Raw genomic sequence first — 19,817 nt, forward strand, 5'->3', positions numbered from 1 at the left:
TTGCACATTGGCCGCTCGTGCCATAACCAAGAGCCATAGCTGGGCCATTAATTCGTAAGTCCACATAGGACAGCATCTCCTTTTCAACCACACAGGTAAATGCATCCCTTGCCCGAAACTGAGGCATGGACGAAGATGGCTGCATCCTTGAAGCACATCCCCTCCCGTTAATAGTAACTGGAAGGACTATCTGGCAAGTGGGTTTACATCCTCCACTTTGCATGTGGCTCTGAGCACTGCTCATGCCCCTTGCAGTTAGTTTAATCTTTCTCCCTCTCCTGAAGTGATGCTTTGCCAAATGAACGTGTGAATCTAGGCATAGCTATCACATTTTCCTCATGAGGCATGGTGCCCTCATTGTCCTTTCCACAGCTGCTTTGCTCCTTTGGCCACCACCCTGGGACCCATTCTTCCAATGTGATTAATATAGCAATTTGTGGTCCCCATGCCTCAGTTGTCCATGCACATGAGCCAAACAGCCCCCTCTAACAAAGCTCTCAGAACTATTTTGGTCATTCTATGGGGGTTGCTGCCACCCTTTGGCTAATGAATTTGCTCGAAGTGATGATGGGGTACTGTGAGACAGGCATGGTATCAAGAGATGACACCGACAGATAAAGTAGATTATGAAACTTTTATTTTCAATGGTCAGGATGGTATAACACCTAGCTTGCCCTAGCTCTAAGGTGGGAATGTTCCCTAATGAAAAGAAAACTAAGGGAAGTCTATGTCTGTCAGTCCAAAGCAAAATACTGTCTGTGTCAAAACATTTGCTTGCCCTCACTTCTACAGAGTAACAAGGTGTATGGGATTTGGTCAACTCAGTAGTGTTCAAGGGTAAAGTTAATGTGACAATGGAGCTCCTCTGCAGCTCCCTTTCCCAAGTTCAAGGAACTCAAGTTTGTAACATTCCATAGGTTGTCAGGATTCACTTGGCAATTCAAATAAAATCACTTATGAAAAGTTCACAGTACCTTTTCCTTGTTGAGATTCACTTCTTCAATGGGTCTCTCAGGCTTCGCTCACCCCAAGCTCAGACCCTCTTGGTTACTCTCCAAATTACCAATCTTCAACTTGTACAATGTTTCTGTCTTTTTAAACACAAAAGTTAAACTTACAAATGTTCTATTGGAAAAATGTTACTCTTCACTTGGTTTCTTGCGGGTCTCCCATCCCATTCTTAGTCCTTTGACTTTCAGCTTCGATATAACATGCATCTCTTTACCACAGCTAGGGCTCCCCTAGTTGTGGTGCAGTTGTAAGACCGCACAATCCACCCATTAAAGGTCATGCAAAGAGTTGCCTCAGTTTGGTTGGGTTCACTTGTCCTTCTTGTGGGGTCTCTGCGGCTCTCTTGAATCACCCTCCTGCCTGCAGACCACCCTACTGCTTTTTCAACAGTCCTTTTTTGTCAAAATGCCTTTTGATCAATTTTGGGAATTTTGCACCCACTCTGTTTTCACACAGCTCCCCCCCTTTTCGGATCTGTATTTCACTCCTTATTCAGGACTGCGCACAGCTCCCCCGTTTTTTCAGAAGCACTCATGTCTTGCAGAACCTTTCAAGAATGTGTAATCCTACATGTGGCCAATCAGACACTTTGAATCTCTGTATTCCTTTTAGTCAAATTCACCCGAAGCTTATTCTACTTCACATAGTCGAGCAGCAATATTGCATCCCGCTCGCTTTATTCAAACACACTGGGCTATCATACATATATGGATTTGACAGACGTATTAGCCAAAGAGAGTACTGGCCCTGATCTGTTCCCGATGCAACTGTCAGCAGAACTTTAGAATCCCCCAAATCAACCTTGCTCCCCCGTTCCTGGGAACAGGATCCAGAAGGAGCAAGATCACTAGGGAAAGTCTCTGGGGGAAAAAAACCCTGATGAACTGGAAGTCTTCAAACTGGTCTGGTGGTCCCTTTGGGTGGTTGGTAGCGGTGTGCAACTGTTTAGAAACTAAGGATGCCAAGGAGGACTGGGAAGACCGAGCCCATGCGGAAAAGGTAAGGAACACAGGTAAGGTAGAGTATGCGTGTGTCATTGTGTTAAAGAATATGAACAAGGTGTGCAAGTATCGGAAAAGATTTCAGCCCGTCAACGCAGATAGCAGGACTTCGGGACCTGAAAGGAGGAGTTGCCGTACTAAAAGATATGGGAAAGGATGAGCGGATGTTTCAGAAGGCAATTTAAACTGGAGTGCGGGGCAAAGGCTGTTTACATACCGGAAAGGGCTGGACTGTAGGTGAGGAAAGATTGTTCATAAGAGGAGAGCACAAAGTTGTGTGGTCGGCGGGGCACTAGGAAATGGAATGGGAAAGAGCAAGTAAATAAAGGCATAGGCAAGGACAGATCTGAAGAAAACAGAATCTCAAACTCATGGAGCATCCGACTAAAGGAGTAACGGCACGCTGGTATCCTACTCATAGCTGCAGATATCCTCCACTGAACACTGCCAGGGGTGCCGACAGGGAGGAGAAAGAAGAGTGCATGAAAGCTGGAATGTTGCGTGGAACTTCACGCGCCATCTTGGGGGAAGGTCAAAGAATCAGGCAGATCCTCTTCCATTTACTCCAAATGGACCAACGCAGCATACGAGAGGTGACATGGGACTTCATTGCGCTTGACTCACTAGTTGTGTTTTCTTCATTTCGCAGTTAGTGTCTTTGCCGTCTGAGGTTAAGGTCTCACCAACTACCCCTCAGACACTCCTGGGTGCCTGTCCTGGCCCAGGGGAACAAGCACTTAATACTTGCAATGCGAAAAGGGATTAGCATGCCTCCCAGCTCCCTTTGTTGGACCTTTCCTTGCCACTGGAGTTGCAGGTATTCAGCCACACTGTTGTAGGGCGCTCCCACACGAAACCCTCGGCGTCTCAGCATCCTGGTTTCCCTATGGTGTTTCTGGGCAACCACAGCTCTACAGCTCTCCTCCCAACTCCTTCTCCCTGCTGAATGTGTTTGTCCTTTTTATATTCGCCTGAGTACTTGATAGGCTGCAGGTGGGCATAGTTGATGTCAATTGCTTGACCCTGCCTGGCCTTGTTAGTGGGACAGATCCAATGAGGATGTTGATGTGCCTTGATCTGCATCTTCCTCATCCCAGTATCATAGAGGTGTTTTTCATATAATAGGATGTATGCACTCCTCTTGACTTCCTCTTCTTCGTCACAGTATTTGTGTGATATTTGGGGAAAGGAAGAGTGTGTGTCTTAATACATCCTATGAAGGCTGAGGAGGGGGTTAGGTAGGTCACTATTAAGGAAGGAGGGATACTATGTCTCAGGTCTAGGGGTGATCTTATGACAGGAAAGTGGTAATACTTTTCTCTTTGTCTTCCCCTTCTCAATATTAGGGTAATGTTCAAGAGGGTCAGGATGGGATGCGTCAAACCTTCTTCTTCTTATCTTATTATGATGATGATAAGAGGTTGATCGTTCTGGTTCTTTCACTCTGGTACTCTCAATAAATCAGGTTAACAGGAAAGGAAAAGATTGGGTCTCACAGTAGTTTATAAGATTAGATGGATGGGAGGACTTGTCAGTGCCATCGTTAGAAAATGGGGTTGCTGCCCTGGGGTTTTATATTTCCTTACTTTCTTTTGAGTGTAAATGTTTGATGGTAGGGCAGGACATGCGTGAGAGTTCCTACAACAGTTGAGGGAGTGTAGGATAGGTCAGGATTGGAAACAGGAGGATAGCATGTCTCACCCTTGGGCCCTCCTTTTCCAATCCCCAAGGACCTTCTACCCAGGTGATCCTCCCTCGCTTGTCCGCCACCAGGGTTGGGATCCAAAAGCGATGGCCTGCCCCTGGCCATCTGCTTTGAAGATCCCTAGTGAGCAGGCAGGGAAAGACCCTTAGGTTTTTCACAGTATCCTATTTTCACTGTTCTCCCGCTCCAACCCGGACAGAGCAAAATAAAGCCTATGGGTGCAAAAGGAGATGACACTGGTGTGACAAACTCTAGAGGCTTGGCAACCATACCCAAATACATGGAGTGTGAGTGCAAAGAAAATTGGGAAAAGCTACAAGATGAACCTGCTCTTCTACAAAAGTTACAAATGTGTCTCCACTGCAATTTGGGTATGTGAATTAATTTTGGTTACTACAATATTTCATACGATATTGTTATACTTTGTGTATGTGAACTTCTGTTGTTTTTACTGTATTATACTTTTCATTTTGACCTCCATGTCAGCCTTGAAAACTACTTCTTTCAAAACACATGTCGGCTGACACTTCGAGATACCAATAATAAACAATTGGTGCTGATTAACATCTAGATGCTTTATTATTTTTCATATTCAAAGCAATATTTGGGACTTTCTCACTAATCACAGAAAGAGCGCGTACTGCGTGTCATTCTTTGTTGCAGATCTTCTACAATAGTTGATTTATGTTACGAAATTACCTGTGGGTGGGCGGTGGTGAGGGTACTATCTGAAAAGAAGGTGCTCAAATGCATGGTAGCTGAGTTGTTTCTGGTGATGAAAGCTAATCTAATAGCATGAGGCAATTCACACTCAAAGATTGGGGTAGAAACTGGATTGCAGTTGGATTCACTGCAAAACTTTTTTTCAGTGTTGTTTTTCCTAGACTTTTGATGCTCTGCGAGTCAAGTTGAAGGCTCCTGTCAGACAGGCTAAGGTGACACAGTGTTGAGGTGAACAAATTCAGATGACATAAATAAACACATTTGGAATGCTTAAAACATCACATATGGAAGAGGTGGCTCAAGAGAAACTAAAAAAGATTAAGGTGGCTGTTTGGATGGACATTTTCATTTTTTCAAAATCACTAGACAATTTCACTAATCCAGTTCCTCCTTGTCCATGTCAACTCCCCCCATGTCTCTCCATACCAATAGATGGATAACAAGTCGGTAATGGAATACATCGGCCAGGATCCAGTAAATTGTAGGGCCTACTTGCAACCTAATAGGCCAGAGTGACTCAGAGACCCATGTGAGAAACCTGAAGGTGTCTTGGGGATCCGTCATGAGGTGGCCAGGACACGGGCCATCGCTTTTGGATCCAATTCCTGGGGGTGGACCAGTGTGGGAGAATCACCTGGATGAGGGGTCTTCAGGGAGTGATAATGGGACACCGGAAAGGTGAGACCTGGTATCCCCTTCTCTGTAACACCCTTTCCCCCATCCTACCAGGTAAGATACCTAGGAACTCAACCCCCACCCCCTTTTCCCGACACAAACACTTTCTCATGGACAGCTCACCGTGAGCAAAAACGAATAACATGAGAGCCATATACCGGACATGTCCCAATACAATGGTCAGGCAACGTCGGGCAATTACTGGTTATTTCACACACTTGACTTCCATCACACTTCTCCACATGGATAAAAGGCAGAGCACAAAAGCACACTTTGAGCGAGGCAAAGCAAACAAGGAAAACAGCGTTTCAAAGATGGCAGTTTAATACAAGGAGAAAGATTGCAAGACCAGAGAGGGTTGCAAGGAGAAGGAGGGGAGTGTCCTTGACCTTTTCATACTGTTACTTTAGCAAACCTTGGAAAGTAAGAAACCTAAGACCGGGAACTAAAGCTGAACAAACCTGCATTGTATGTCAGAGGTACCCAGGTCTCTCCCGCGTTGATCACCAAGGCAAGCAGGAGTGGCTGCCGCCATGGTACTGTCCTTGGTTCCTACAACAAAGCAGCGTCAGTAAAGACAGCATAGCCGGTGAGCCGGAGAGACGGATACCAAATTTGCTTATGTTAGAACCAAGGTTGCAAGCAGCAACATTGTATGAAGAAATCTAAAGAGAATAGCGTGTGAAACGTATGTGATGAACAACGAGAATATAATTGAAAACCAGAGAAGTGATTGAACTTTGGGAGGCCAAATAAGATACCATAGACAGAGTGGTTCAGCGCCACGTGGGTGCTCACTCTAAGGTCTCTGTCAGGTAACCAATTAATTGGCAACTATTGAAAGGGGAAATTTGAGATTAAAGTGGTCCTGTAACGGGTCAAGCTAAATCCTGTGGACATTTGAAAGTCTTCAATAGTTGAATGAGTGCTGCAATTGATCCGAGCCTGGCTGAGGGAGACTAATTGTAACAGAGAAAGGATCTGATCCCGGCTGAGGGCGATCCGTGGTGAACCATGAGTCACCCGAGAAAGAGTATTCTCCAAGCATCGGAAAAAGGGGATATTAGCCCGGAAGAGGGGGATCCACGATACTGACTGTGATATAAAAAGGGATCTGAGCCCGGCAGAGGGGATCCAGGGTGAGACACACGAATTGAACCCACAAAAGAGGAGAACAACTTTGTGTTTATTTTGTTCTTGTACATCAGGCCCTCTGAGTAAGGAGACTTACGGCACAGAAGGCCCTGAAGCTGGTTATGGAACTGTGTCCTCGTGCCGAAGAAGCCAGAGTGTGTGCTTGCTCAAGTGAACTACCTTGCACCGTGCTGAAAACGTGGGGAAGGGTGGCCAAAGGCCTGAACATCCTGACATATCATTTTGTGAACACCACTTTCATTTTTATGAACACTACATCTCACTATGTATGTTTACCGGTAAGGATTGGCAATACTTTTTATTTAGTAAAGGCCCTTTTATTTTGCCGAGACTCCACTAGGACTGCATTATTATTATTTGATGGACGTAGCTTGCTCCCATCAGTAGATTTCGGTTTAGATAGGCATTAAATTTCAATAAACACCCTTGAACTGTGGTCACTTCTGTCTGCCTTACCTTACGCCCAACCGACAGTAATGAGGAAACCACATATTTCCAAAGGTACATCAAAGCACAGCCTCACTCGAGTGTTTGCTTCTTGTAAGGAAACGTGTTCGATTACATTGGAGCTAACTAGCTTGTTAATGGTAAGGCCATTTTCCAAGTAAACTGATAGATATGGGGGTAAAAACATTCTAAACAGAGGTTAGCGTGCCAGTATTATGTCCGATCACCAGGATGTTCAGGGAATAGGTTTGCGTCACAAAGGGTATTCAATGCAACTTCCATGCATTGGTTAATGCATGGTTGTAATGGCACCCATGGTTTATACACAAACAGGATATCTATTGGCTAGCTCTGGAATACCGAAGCCTCTTCTGGCAGTAAACGGGATATTTTAGATATTTATTTTAGCTGTCAGTAGCCTATGGTAGGGGACATAAGCGGGCCACAGGGTGAAGTGGTGCAAGTTAATTCGTCATTGTTGCCTGGTATAGCTATGTAGCCTAGAACAGGGTTGTCCAGCTCCAGGCCTCGAAAGCCAGAAACATTGGATTTTACAGGATACCCCTCATTAATATTCATGAGATAAATCTGTATACAATGACTAAATCTATGCACATTTTTTCTCATGAATATTAATGAGGCTATCCTGAAAACCTGTCAAGATTCAGGCCCTCAAGGCCTGGAGTTGGACAACCATGCTTTAGATAGATAGGAGTCAGCACTCAGTTCTCCGAAACAGCCATTTCCAGCGCTCATAACATTCACAAGCATGTGCTTTGATATGTGAATGGTATGCAATATAGTACCACCATAAACATCTTAAAAATATACAGTAAAGCATTGGAAGGCATCAGACACCAGCTGTATCTTAAGGCTAAGCTGTAACTGGTAAACAGATACCCCAGTGGTATTGTAATGGTGATGGGTGCGTATGTGTTTGTGTTTGTGTATACAATCAATCTGTCATGATCACTGCTTCCAAGGAGCCAGGACCAGCCCAACGTCCTTGGAAGCAGGCCCCTAACCCTAATCCTAAGCACCAGCCGGTCCCCACTGGGACCTTTTGGACCTTGTCCTGGCGCCGGTGGCACCAGGCTCATCAAAACCATTGGTCCCGGCACTGGAAGCGCCGGGCTCATAATAGGTGTGAAGATGCTTGGGTGGACTTACCTGCAGCAGACCATGCTGCTTACTTACCAGCCACTTAGAAGCCATCTGAGAACAGGAACTACTTTCTTACCTGGGTGGGGCAGCTCCACTCCCTGGATACAGCACTGGAACTCTTCTGGAAACTGGAACTCTTTTCTTACCTAGGCGGGGCCATGGAAGAAGACGCCTCATCACTCCAAGGCTATTTAAACCACACCCGATAGATGAAGCGTGCTTCGCGTTATTCTGCATCTGCAGCAGAACGCTCACCGAGTCTGCTCCGGCCTTTCTTCTTCCGATCCTGGACCTGCAAGAATCCTACTTACCATTTCAGTATCCAGACATCATCAGCACCTGCAAAGAACAGAAACAACAGGTTAGCAAGGCGAACTTTACACGCAGTGCTTACTTACCTTATCCATCGGCTGCGGCCGTTTCTTCACGCCGCATCTCCACCTGCAAGAACAAAAGCATTGCCATACTTACCGGCACACTGTGAATTCCGGATTTCTTCGTTCTGCATCGCCGCCTGTGAAGACAAAGTATCGTTAACAACTTACTGGCATTCCGCGGACTCCGGCCCTGCAACCCAACATCTGAAAGGCAAAAGAAAAGACATTGAGCAGGTATTTACTTACGTTCATCACGCTCGTCGCAATAAAACGCCTGCGAATTCTCCGGCGTCTCTTTAACACGAACTAAGCTGCAAGGAAAGAGACAGCTAGAGCCCTTGCCATACTTACGAACTTCCAAGCGCTTCACTTCATCTTTCATCTCAAGAGCCCTGCAATACATAAGGGAAAGGCATTATACAGAGTCTGCATATAAACGTGCCACGCATGTAAAGACTATAAAGACAAAAGGTGTCCAGAAACTCACCGCTCGTGCAGATAACGACGGTAACCATCCTCTGAATTCAAGAGGCCTGTGTTTCACCAGTGAAGGAACTGGCAACGGCACCCTGCACCAGACGCAGATGGAGAGCCCAGCATTCACCTATATAAGGTGAGCACGTTGACCTGGGGGCTCTACGAAAAAGCTGGGAAGAGAGAGAGAGAGAGAGGGACATTCAACAACCCAGACCATTAACCCCCATATTCTTTCACCTGCAGAAACCTCACTCTTCGAGTCCGACACACAATGCGAAGAGGTTCGACCCCAGAAGCCAATCGAGTCCTGCACATCACTTTTCGAGTCACAGACAGCTTCCTGCCAAGACCCGCGCCTCCATGGGAATCAGGTGAGCGTTACACAATCACCCCATTGCAAACCAAATGTGCAACATAAGGATATCACAGGACATATAAGCCAAGCCACCAAAAGATGATTTGCTCGAGGTGACATGATGTATGTTAGGCTTGAGAATATCTAACAGATTCCCTAAAGTGTAATGGATTGATGGCTGAGTAATACCAAAAGTGCATTTGTTGCATGTATCCAGTGATGCATTACTGTGTGACACACAGAAGTGAAGTTATGAAGTCATCATTTTCCTGGGTTCTTTCTAGGGTTTAGACATGGATGGGTGGTGGGGGGCGCGTTAAGAGCTTCCTCAGCAGGCACTGCTAAAAAAAACTCAATGACAGTGAAGTCATAGATGGAAGGGCGCTCACAAATGTTTTTTCAAGGTGTAGGTGTAACCATGCTAATGAGTTGGTAGTTGCCAACATAGGAATAACTTTTTTAGTGCAATTACTTTCTCACTGGCACTCCCTTGATTTGTTCAGCACAAACCTTTGCTGTTTACTCAGAACAGCTTCAGTTGTTGACTGCATGCCAGGTGATGAGTACCATTGTTGATTATTCATCGTCCATAGATGAAACATTATGCATATCAATGAAGTCCCGAAATGCACATTGCGTGTCCAATTTTTAGTGATTTTCCTTTAATCTGAAGTGTATAAGCACAACCCATAGTGCATGCATTTTTCTGTCCTCAATCACGAATCAGGGACCCCATATCAAAGAGTGTCTAAATCCTTCTCCTACTTACTCTTTCACCCCTCCTATCACCTTTCTTACACTCCTGCACAGACGAAGGTCTGGAGACGCCAGCAAGGGAACAATTTCGCAACTCTCTGACAAGTCAATCACAACTGTTGCCAAATGATGCTGAAAACATCAATATAGCAATACTAACACCCCCCCCTGAGGTCTATAAGACTATTAGCACATAGTGGTGCTACAAAATCATGTTTTGTAGTTTTGGTGGTGAAGTTAAAAACGTTAGTTTAATAATGAGAACGTGAATCGACAAATTAAATATATGCTTATTTTTCGTGGCATTTAAATAACAGTGTTATCTTCATAGGTTAAGCATTACAATTGCAAACTTTATTAAACTGTAGCGGGTTTAGCATGAGCATGCATTGGGGTTCACGTAAAAGTAAACCATTTCTCTCTAAAGTGAAAGCATTTATCCATGTTTCAGCTTCCTCCTTGGTATGTTAAACAGGATGTTTCAGTGAATGACCCACCATCAAGTTATGGCCCGAGGCAAAGCCGAGAGACAGAGGTTGGGGAAGGGTCATTATCCGAAGTGAAAATGACCCCTGTCGAAGTCTGAAAGGCTATATTAGCACATGGTGGTAGAAGCAACATGTGTTTTGAAGTTTTGGTGGTGATTTAAAACATGTTGCATTAATAGTGAGTAAAGTAAATAAACAAACTAAGTTAGACAATTACATTTGGTTTGATTATGTAGTATTTAAGTAGCAATGTTGTCTTCATAATTTAAGCAATTTTATTGCAAACCTGGCCAAACTGGAGCAGGTTTAATATAAGCATTTGTTAGGTTTCATCTAAAAGTAAACAGTTTCTCTTTAAGGAAGTGAAAGCATGTTCCCATACTTTAGCTTTACTTTGGTGTGTTAAATAGGATGCTGCAGCAAAGAAAGTAGGTACTGTTGTACAAGGAAGTGTCTTGTTAAAAAAAAATTACCTGGAAATTGCATTTTTGTTTGCCGGTCTGCTTTTGAAGACAGAATGTTCAGAATGCAGTTAATACCAGTGGTTATTGACCGCATTCCAAACTTTCTAATTAGCTGGGAGGATGTCAATAATCTCCGTGTGCTAATAAAATTTAAGGAGTGGGTATTGCACATTTTCTAAGAACTGTGAAAGTACTAAATCTATTCTTTCTTTTTGTAGGCAGAATTGTGCATGTAAAATTATTAATTATTGAGTCATTGACTACTTCAGTTAAACTCATTTTAATTGCTGGCACTCTTTCTTAATGTGCAAACCAAAAAATAGCATATTTACCTTTACCAAATCAGTATTCAACTGTATATAACGTCAATGAAATAGTAATAGTGACAGGGGGCATCCCTCTTATGCTACTCTATAAAACCACAATGACAAAAATAATGCCTTCAACTACCGGTAGTGCTGTCGGATTACCATATAATGCTTTTACTATGCCACAGGCATTCTGTGGTTATGCCAATTATTTAAAAATCATATTAAGACACACCAAAGTATCCTGAGAAATGCTTCAGCATTGGCTACTATGATGAGGAATGTCATATTGCCAAGTATTACTGTATCAACGGTTTGTAAATTTGCATGTGTTTCAGAAAAAACTCTTGCATATATTTGCTCATCAGTTTAGTTATGTGCCTTCCAAGCCTTAACCAGAATAGTTTGAAAACCATCTTGGCATCTCTATTGAGCAGAACATGTATTTATAAGATAAATATCATTCTTGAAATGTAAATGTAAAGATAAGTCAATCAAAATGTTTCATTTCCACTTGTAATCATTGATTAACTAATGTGACTGACTCGACTACAAAAGAAATATATAAATCCTAATACCATAGGTAATAAATAGAATTCATCTAAGCTTGGATATCTTAATATTTCATTCAAGGTGACAGAAAAGGGATGGAGGAGGAATCCTAATGCAGAAAACACTTTCAAATTTAAATAAGAGCAAATATAATTTGGTAGACCTATATCCAAACAAGCATTCTATGACCCTGAAATCGAACCAGCCAGCAAATCTACAGCCTATGAAAAAAACCTTGCCTATTGCCTGTTAATTCTGACTGCTCTTATGAATGTTGCATTTCCATTCGATCTTGTTTTTGTGAAAAAAACCCAATAACATCTGATTAAGGATTAATCATCTTTTAACTGAACTTGTTCAAATTCAGAAATTGTTATAGAGGATAAAAAACAACCAACCCCAAATACATATATATATATATGGGATACATTACTCACCGTAATAGTATTTCTGATGTGAGTATCTGCTTAGATTCACATGCTGTGCATAGGCCGACATCTAGTGGAAGCTGCAGAGTATTACAGTTGTTGTTTTCGAAACTCGAAAAGGAACATCGACTGTGCGTGCCAGTAATACTATCCCTAGTGTGACGTCCACTGTACCCATGATCCCTCACGCGTCGAGGTCCCTCAGATTGTTATTTTTATGACATGAGGTGGCATGAGGTGTAGCGTGAGTACAGTTGTATCCAGGCAGATACGTATCAGACAAGCTCATAACACCCATGCACCTTTTCTCCGAGGGGAGGAAGGGTGGGACGCATGTGAATCTAAGCAGATACAAGAATCAGAAATACAATTACGGTGAGTAATGTATGCCTTCTGAGGCTTGTGGAATCTGCTTAGATCACATGCTGTGCATAGATTAGCGAACAGTGGAAGAAGGAGGTGGGATGTGAGAAGGTTCATGAGCGAATAGATGTCTTAGAACCACATGTCCCACTTGTGTATCTGTCTTGGAATGAGTGTCAATGCAGTAGTGCCAAGTGAAAGTATGTATAGCGCTCCATGTAGCTGCTTTGCAAATACTGTCTAAGGGGACATTTGCAATGAAAGCCAGAGTGGCTCCAGTACCTCTTGTGGAGTGGGCCCCTGGCGTAAAAGGCAGTGTCTTATTTGATAGAGAATAGCACAGTTGGATGCATCTAACTATCCCCCTAGAGATGGCATTTTTAGAGATGCAATCTCCTTCTCTGCCTGGCGCTATGGAGACGAACAGTTGAACTGTCTTTCTTAGCGGTTTAGTTTTGTCTACATAGTAGAGGACCGCCCTCCTCACATCTAGTGTGTGGAGTTTTACCTCAGCAGAGCTTTTGGGTTCCTGGAAGAAAGCCGGTAGCTCAATAGACTGGTTCACATGTAATTTGGAAATGAATTTAGGTGAGAACCTAGGGTGAGTGCGTAAAACCAGTTTGTCCTTATGTATAGTAAAGAAAGGATCCTGCACTGACATAGCTTGGATTTCACTGACCGTTCTTATGGAAGTGATGGCTACTAAGGAGGCAGTATTATAAGTCAGGTGTTTAAGACTAGACTTGTGCATAGGCTCAAAGGCTGGTCCCATGAGCTTAGCGAGTACCACATTAAGGTCCCAACCTGGCGGTGGGTTTGAAATTGGAAGGTGGAGTCTCTTTACCCCTTCCATAAATGCCTTGATAACTGGTACCTTCCACCATGAGACCTTGTTATGGGAAATGGTGTGGGCTGACAAATCCACCAGGTGTACTTTTAGTAAGTTAAACACTAACCCTGCATCCAGTAAGTGGAGCATATAGGTTAGAATGTTTGAAGGAGTACAATCAACGGGGTTGATTTGCTTATTTTGGCACCAAATTACGAATTGTTTCCATTTATCATAGTAACAGTGCCTAGTGTTTGGTTTTCTTGGCTCTTTCAAGATATCCCTACATCTTGGTGGTAGATTGAGATGTCCGAACTCTATGATTTCAGGAGCCATGCTGCCAAGTTAATAGAGTGTGGTTGTGGGTGCACTGTTAGTCCTCCATGCTTGGTGAGTAGGTTGGAATTGGCACAGGAGTTTGATGGGTTTGCACATCGCTAGTCTGCGCAGATGTGTATACCACGGTTGTCTTGCCCACATAGGATCAGCAACAAGGATCAGTGTCATCGGTTCTGTGTGCAACTTGTTCACCACTTTCCTCATGAGAGGAGTCGGGGGGGAAAAGCGTAAGAAAACTTCCCTGACCAGTTCATCCATAGGGCGTTCCCCTTGGATCCTGGCTGGAGAACCTGGATGCGAATTCTGGGCATTGACAATTTTCGTTTGTGGTGAATAAGTCTATAGTTGGAAAACCCCATAGAGAGAAGAGGTGTTCTACGACCTCTTTGTGTAGACGCCACTCGTGTTCCTTTGGTAGGGGATCTCTACTCCATCTGAGTGCCCATTTCCAGATTTTCTGTGCAAGTCTGGATAGATTTGGAGAGCGTATACCCTCCTGTTTGTTGATATAAAACATCGCTGTGGTGCTGTCTGTCAGGATCTGCACCAACAGGTTTGTTAAATGGGGTTCGAACGCCTGGAGGGCTTGCAATACTGCCAGAAGTTCCAGCACATTGATGTGGTTCTGAGCTGCAGTGTGAGACCACAGACCCTGGGCTGTGTGGTGAAGGCAGTGAGCCCCCCACCCTGCCAATATTGCGTCCGTTGTGACCACTGCTTGTATCTGTGAGTCATAGAAGGGTTTCCCCTTCGTCAGGTTTTCTCTCGTCCACCAGCGAAGATTTTGTACCAGTGTTGGTGAAACAACCACTAGATCGTCCCACTGACCGCTTGCCTGAGACCATTGTTTCGCCAACCACTCCTGTATGGAATACATGAGCAGGCGCGTGTTGGGAACCAGGTATATGCAAGATGCCATCATGCCTATTAAACGCATCATTTTGCGCAACCGTATCTGGCGGCCAGCCTGATAATGTGGTATTTGCAGTAACAAATTCCTTATTCTCTCCTCTGAAAGACCAATCCTTCCTTTGTGTTTAGGATAGCTCCTAGGAACTGTTTGGAAGTGCTTGGCACTAGGCTTGATTTTTTCTCGTTGATTGAGAAGCCCTATTAAAAGAGGAGGTTGATAGTTGTTTGGATGTTTTGTCTGCAAATCAGAGGTGATTCCCTTGTTATGAGCCAGTCGTCCAAGTAAGGGTACACTGGGATTGCCTCCCTGCGCAGGTGCGCTGCCATCACCGTCAGTACCTTGGTGAATACCCTTGGAGCCGAGGCTATTGCGAAGGGCAGCACCTTGATTTGGTAGTGCTGGTTCACTATCTTGAAACGCAAGAATCTTCTGAGCGCTGGGAACATTGAAATATGAAAATATGCATCTTTCATATCCAGTGTTGTCATGTAATCCCCCTTTTTTAGAAGCGGGATTACCTCTTTGTAGCGTAGCCATACAGAACTTTTGTGGCTTGGCCGCAAATCTAATACTGGGCGCATCGTTAGATTTTTTTTTGGCACAAGGAAGTAAGTTGAATAAATACCCCTGTTTACCTGGTTGGCTGGGACCACTTCTATGGCGTCCTTTACTAGAAGCGCTGTAATTTCTTCTAGAAGGATCCGCTGATGTTCCTCTGAGTGGACCTTTTGTCTCAGGGGGTGGTTGCGAGGACGTTGAAGAAGTTCTATGCAGTAGCCCCCTGCTACCATGGACAGCACCCATTTGTCCGAGGTGATACCCTCCCATTGCTCTGAAGTGGGGTGCCACCTCGAGCTGGGCCCCTGCCTCGATTACCATGACCTCTACGCTGTCCTTGTGGATAGCCCTGAAAGGCTTGTCCTTGGTTGTTGCCATAGGAACCTTGGCCTTGGTTCTATCCTGATCCCCTCAGAGAATTTTGGCCCTGAAAGCGGCAAACAATAGCTGTTAACTCTTTTCCCCATTGTTCGTGAGCTGACCTAAAGACTTTACAATGTCATACTCATCCTTTGCTGTCTTAAGTGTGTCTTCTACAGCTTTGCTGAAGAGCACATCAGGTTCCACTGGCATATTTATTAGGGTGGCCGGTGTTTCTGGCCTGAAGCCTGATTGGCAAAGCGATGAATGCCTCTTTATAAAAGTGCCCTCTGCAATGACTCTCCCTGCATTGTCAGCCGCGTCGAAATTTGACTTGAGGAGACAAGTAGACACAGCTCTTCCGTCTGCTGCCACCTGAGCTAGTTGAGATTTAAGTGGCTCAGATGCGGATGAGAGTAACGTGGAAACCTCCTCGCACTTATGGCAGTTGTAACTTGCCAAAAGTGTAGCATTATTAGCAATTCTTGTCTGGTAGGCTGCAGAAGAGGTGACTTTTCTGCCCATTGCATATATCTTTTTGCTCTCCTTATCTGGAGGAGCCTCGCAGGAGGCAAGGGGTGTACCTGCTCTCTTTTGTGTGGTGATAACCACCAAAGAGTCTGGTTTTAACTGGCCTCTTATGCATAAGGCGGCACAGGTCTGAACAGTTTTTCCACACGTGGGTTAACAGGCCGTGTGAGATTAGAACCCTCCAAAGAAAAATGGATTCTACGTTGCACAGATTTTAGCAGTGGGATAAACTGCCCTACTGTCTTTTTGTCTCCCAGTAATTGTTCAGCGAAGTCTCTGTCTTCCTGTACCTCTTGTGTGTCAATGCGGAAGTGTTCTGCCGCTTTGGTTAATACTGTGTTGAGGAGGGGTTGATTGTCTACAGGGGAATCTACCACTGGAGGGTCCTGATTAATAGGAGAATCTATGGAATACATTTTTGCCTCATTGTCCCCATAATAAAGTTGGTCTGTGTGCTCATCAATAAGTTGAGGGTCAGATGTTTCCACAAATGAAAGATTGTCCTGGTCTGCTGGATCTATTTCAGGGTCATTTAGATCTATAATTATGCCCTGTGCGGGGACATCAGAGCGAGCCCTCTTAGTAGGGGGGTGAGAGGCAGAGGGTTGAGAACCAGAAGGGGCTGAGGTGGGAGGGGTGGACTGAAAACTTTGGAGGTAATCTGGATTTTTTTCAGGGAAATTCACCATAAATGTCATTCTTCGCATAACTCTGTCGATATCCTGCGAAGACCATTTCTTTGAACTTGGGATGACAGTGTCGGGAATGCCCATATCTTCATTAGTAGGAGGTATAAGGTTTGGCCTAGAGTCTTTAGGTTTCTCTATGGGCTTGGATAAAATTCCCTTTTGTGAAGACCTGTCCCTAGTAGGACTCTTATCTCTATGAGGGGTCTTAGGTGATTTTCTATGGTGTTTCTCCCCACCCTGGGGCCCAGAGGAGTGTGTAACCAACTTTTTGGGGCTTGACGTTTTACCAGATGAAGAACTTTGAGTGTGGGGGCAGAGATTTTGTCCACGGATGAACAACCTTCGGAAGGTGTTTTTCAGGCAACAACCTTGCCGTCTTTCAACGTCTTAGCCCCGCCGTGTGGTGATCTTGAACGAGATTGCCCAGAGGACCGGGACTCAGTGGACCGTTCACGGGGTGTTGAACGTTGTCGAGTATTCGACTCATCTGTCGAATGTCGACTGGGGTTTATGTGTTTTGTGGTGTGTGCTTTTGTAGCGCTGCTGCCGCTGGGTATAGTCCCTACAACATGGCCGCCAGCCTGTCCTACGGAGTCGGGGGCCTGCGTTTGGGTAGCTTAAGCTACTCCGGTGCCCTGGCCGTCCGAAAGTGAGGCATCGCTGCCATCGCTGAAGGCTCCCTCTACCTCCATGGCCTCGAGTTGCCTGGCGTAGTGGGCCCAGCGCTTAGTGGAACGGTCCTTCAACGTCTTAGCCTTGAAGAGCCTGCACGCTCGACAAGACGTTTCGACGTGGTCTCTCGGGAGACACAAGTTGCAAACTAAATGTTTGTCCAACAAGGAGAATTTACGGTTACACTTAGGGCAAAACTTAAATGGAGTGTTTTCCATAATTTTGGGTTAAGGAGATGGCAGCTGGGCGAACAAAGTGTAAGAAGGGGAGAATATGCATTCTAAAATGGCCTCCTAAACATGGCCTCCCCCCTCTCTCCCTACTGTCTGGGCCAAGGACCGGGGCGGCCTTCCAAGGCTGTACGGTCCGTTGCGATGGTCTCCGACGGCAGTATTCTTTCTCTTTACTCAGCATGGTGTTACAGCAGTCGATGAAAGGATAGAAAGAAAAACTATCATAATTATGCAAAGTCAATGGCTTATTGCCGAAAGGAACTCCACTATACGCGTCCGTCTAGCATGGTGGAAAAAACAATCTGAGGATCCTCGACCTGCGAGGGATCATGGGTACAGTGGACGTCACACTAGTGATAGTATTACTGGCACGCCCTGTCGACGTCCCTTTTCAAGTTTCAAAAACAACAATCGGCCTGGTGTGTGGGGAGCCTGAGACTGTGGGACATTTTCTGCTTGCGTGTGAGAGGCATGTTGAGGAGAGAGAGTTGATGAGGGTTTGGTTGTCTGCGCTGGGAGTGGCTGAACTCAGTGGGAAGGCTTTCCTGGGAGGAGTCGGGGTGAGAGGCAGGGAGAGGAGCAGTGTGCTGCTGGATTTTGTGGGGCAGACGGGGCGGTGGGAGGAGTTATGAGAATGTGAGGGCTGTGTGTAAGATTGGTGGGGTAGGTGCACATCATCCTTTTGGATGGGGAAGCGCCTGCGTGGGTCCGCCCACGCTTCCGATAATTTGAAGAAGAAGAAGATGATGATGTCGGCCTATGCACAGCATGTGATCTAAGCAGATTCTACAAGCCTCAGAAATATATATATATATATAATTCATTGAGATGCACTTGGTCTGCATGCATGATTCCCTGCACATCTCATTTAACAAAAGGAAAAAACATTGGTAGTCATATTAGACTCCACTATTTCTATCGTGATGAATCCAGGGTTGTCGTCCCTTCGCCCCAAGGGGGAGCAACCCCCATTGAGATGTGGGCGGTGAGCTCACTATGCAAGACCCTTCTTAGGGGTTTGGACAAACGGGCTGTCGATGGGGGTGACTCCCCCTTAGGGAGAAATGACTCCAAGTGCTTATGAAGAGCTCACCCAAATCCTGTGTTCTCTGCCAATATGGGAGCTAAAGAGGTTGTCAAAGTGATAAACGCCTGTTTTCTTGTTGAACGGTAATACTGGCCCCCAACTCAACAGTGCAATCATGTTATCAACATAACTTTGTCTCTCATTTCGGAAACCCATTTAAAGACCCTTCGATTCTCACCTGGAGGAAGGAGATGCCTGCTGACGCAGAGTCAATCAGCTGTGGCGGAAATGCACAGAGCGGCCATCGCTGCTACTGTGCGGAACCAGCACTGCCTGGAAGCGGGACCACAGAGTGTATGCAGTGGGTGAGCAGCCTGCGGAACACCACCGAGCCCAGGGGCATCGACCTAGCAAGTTTTTCCGCTTGTGTCCGGAGAGACTACGACAGAGGAATAGAAAGAGACACCGGCAAGCCTACGACCAGGCTGCTGCCAGTGGGAATGCTGGTCCAGTGCGACAGCGCAGGTGATGGCAATGGGATTTATGGGCATTTACAACAAATTGTTCAAAGCCAACAATCAACTCAGGGTTCCAAGTAAAATTAGAAACAACTTGGGATTCACTATCGTTGTCTATCAAACATCACGCATAACACCTTGGTAATGTATATTACTATTGTCGATAGTCAACCACCAACTATTTTATGTATTTTCAACAGAATTTGGTCTTTGAACATCATTTCTTCCGACTTCATTTTACTGCAACTATCCACCAACTCCCTTGTCTTATCCAGGACTACTTTTACTGTGAAGACTCAAAATATTGTACAAAGCATAATAGATTTTCCCCTTATTGTGCCCAACTGGGATGAAAAATATCCTCAGTCTGACCATGAGATAAAAGTTAGCTCCCTCCACTACCACATGTGTGACTGCAAAACAATTATATGACAATGTTGGCCCTTTTAGACACTGGAAAATCCTTTGCTCTTTAGAACATATAGACATTCACAACTGTAATACAAAACACATTACGAAACTGTACAACGTTTAATCTCGGTCATAAAGCTGCTTCAAAACCAAACCTCTATATGAAGTCACTGCGATTTTCGATTCTTATGTTGCTAATTCCGGACCCTAAATGAATACAGTAAATTAAAAAACAATGAAACAAAAATATTTTTTTTAAAGAGGAGCTACGCGATGAATGGGTTGTTC

This window comes from Ambystoma mexicanum, chromosome 4q (assembly GCF_040938575.1).
Source record: "Ambystoma mexicanum isolate Mex_15411 chromosome 4q, UKY_AmexF1_1, whole genome shotgun sequence".
NCBI classification, from domain to species: domain Eukaryota; kingdom Metazoa; phylum Chordata; class Amphibia; order Caudata; family Ambystomatidae; genus Ambystoma; species Ambystoma mexicanum.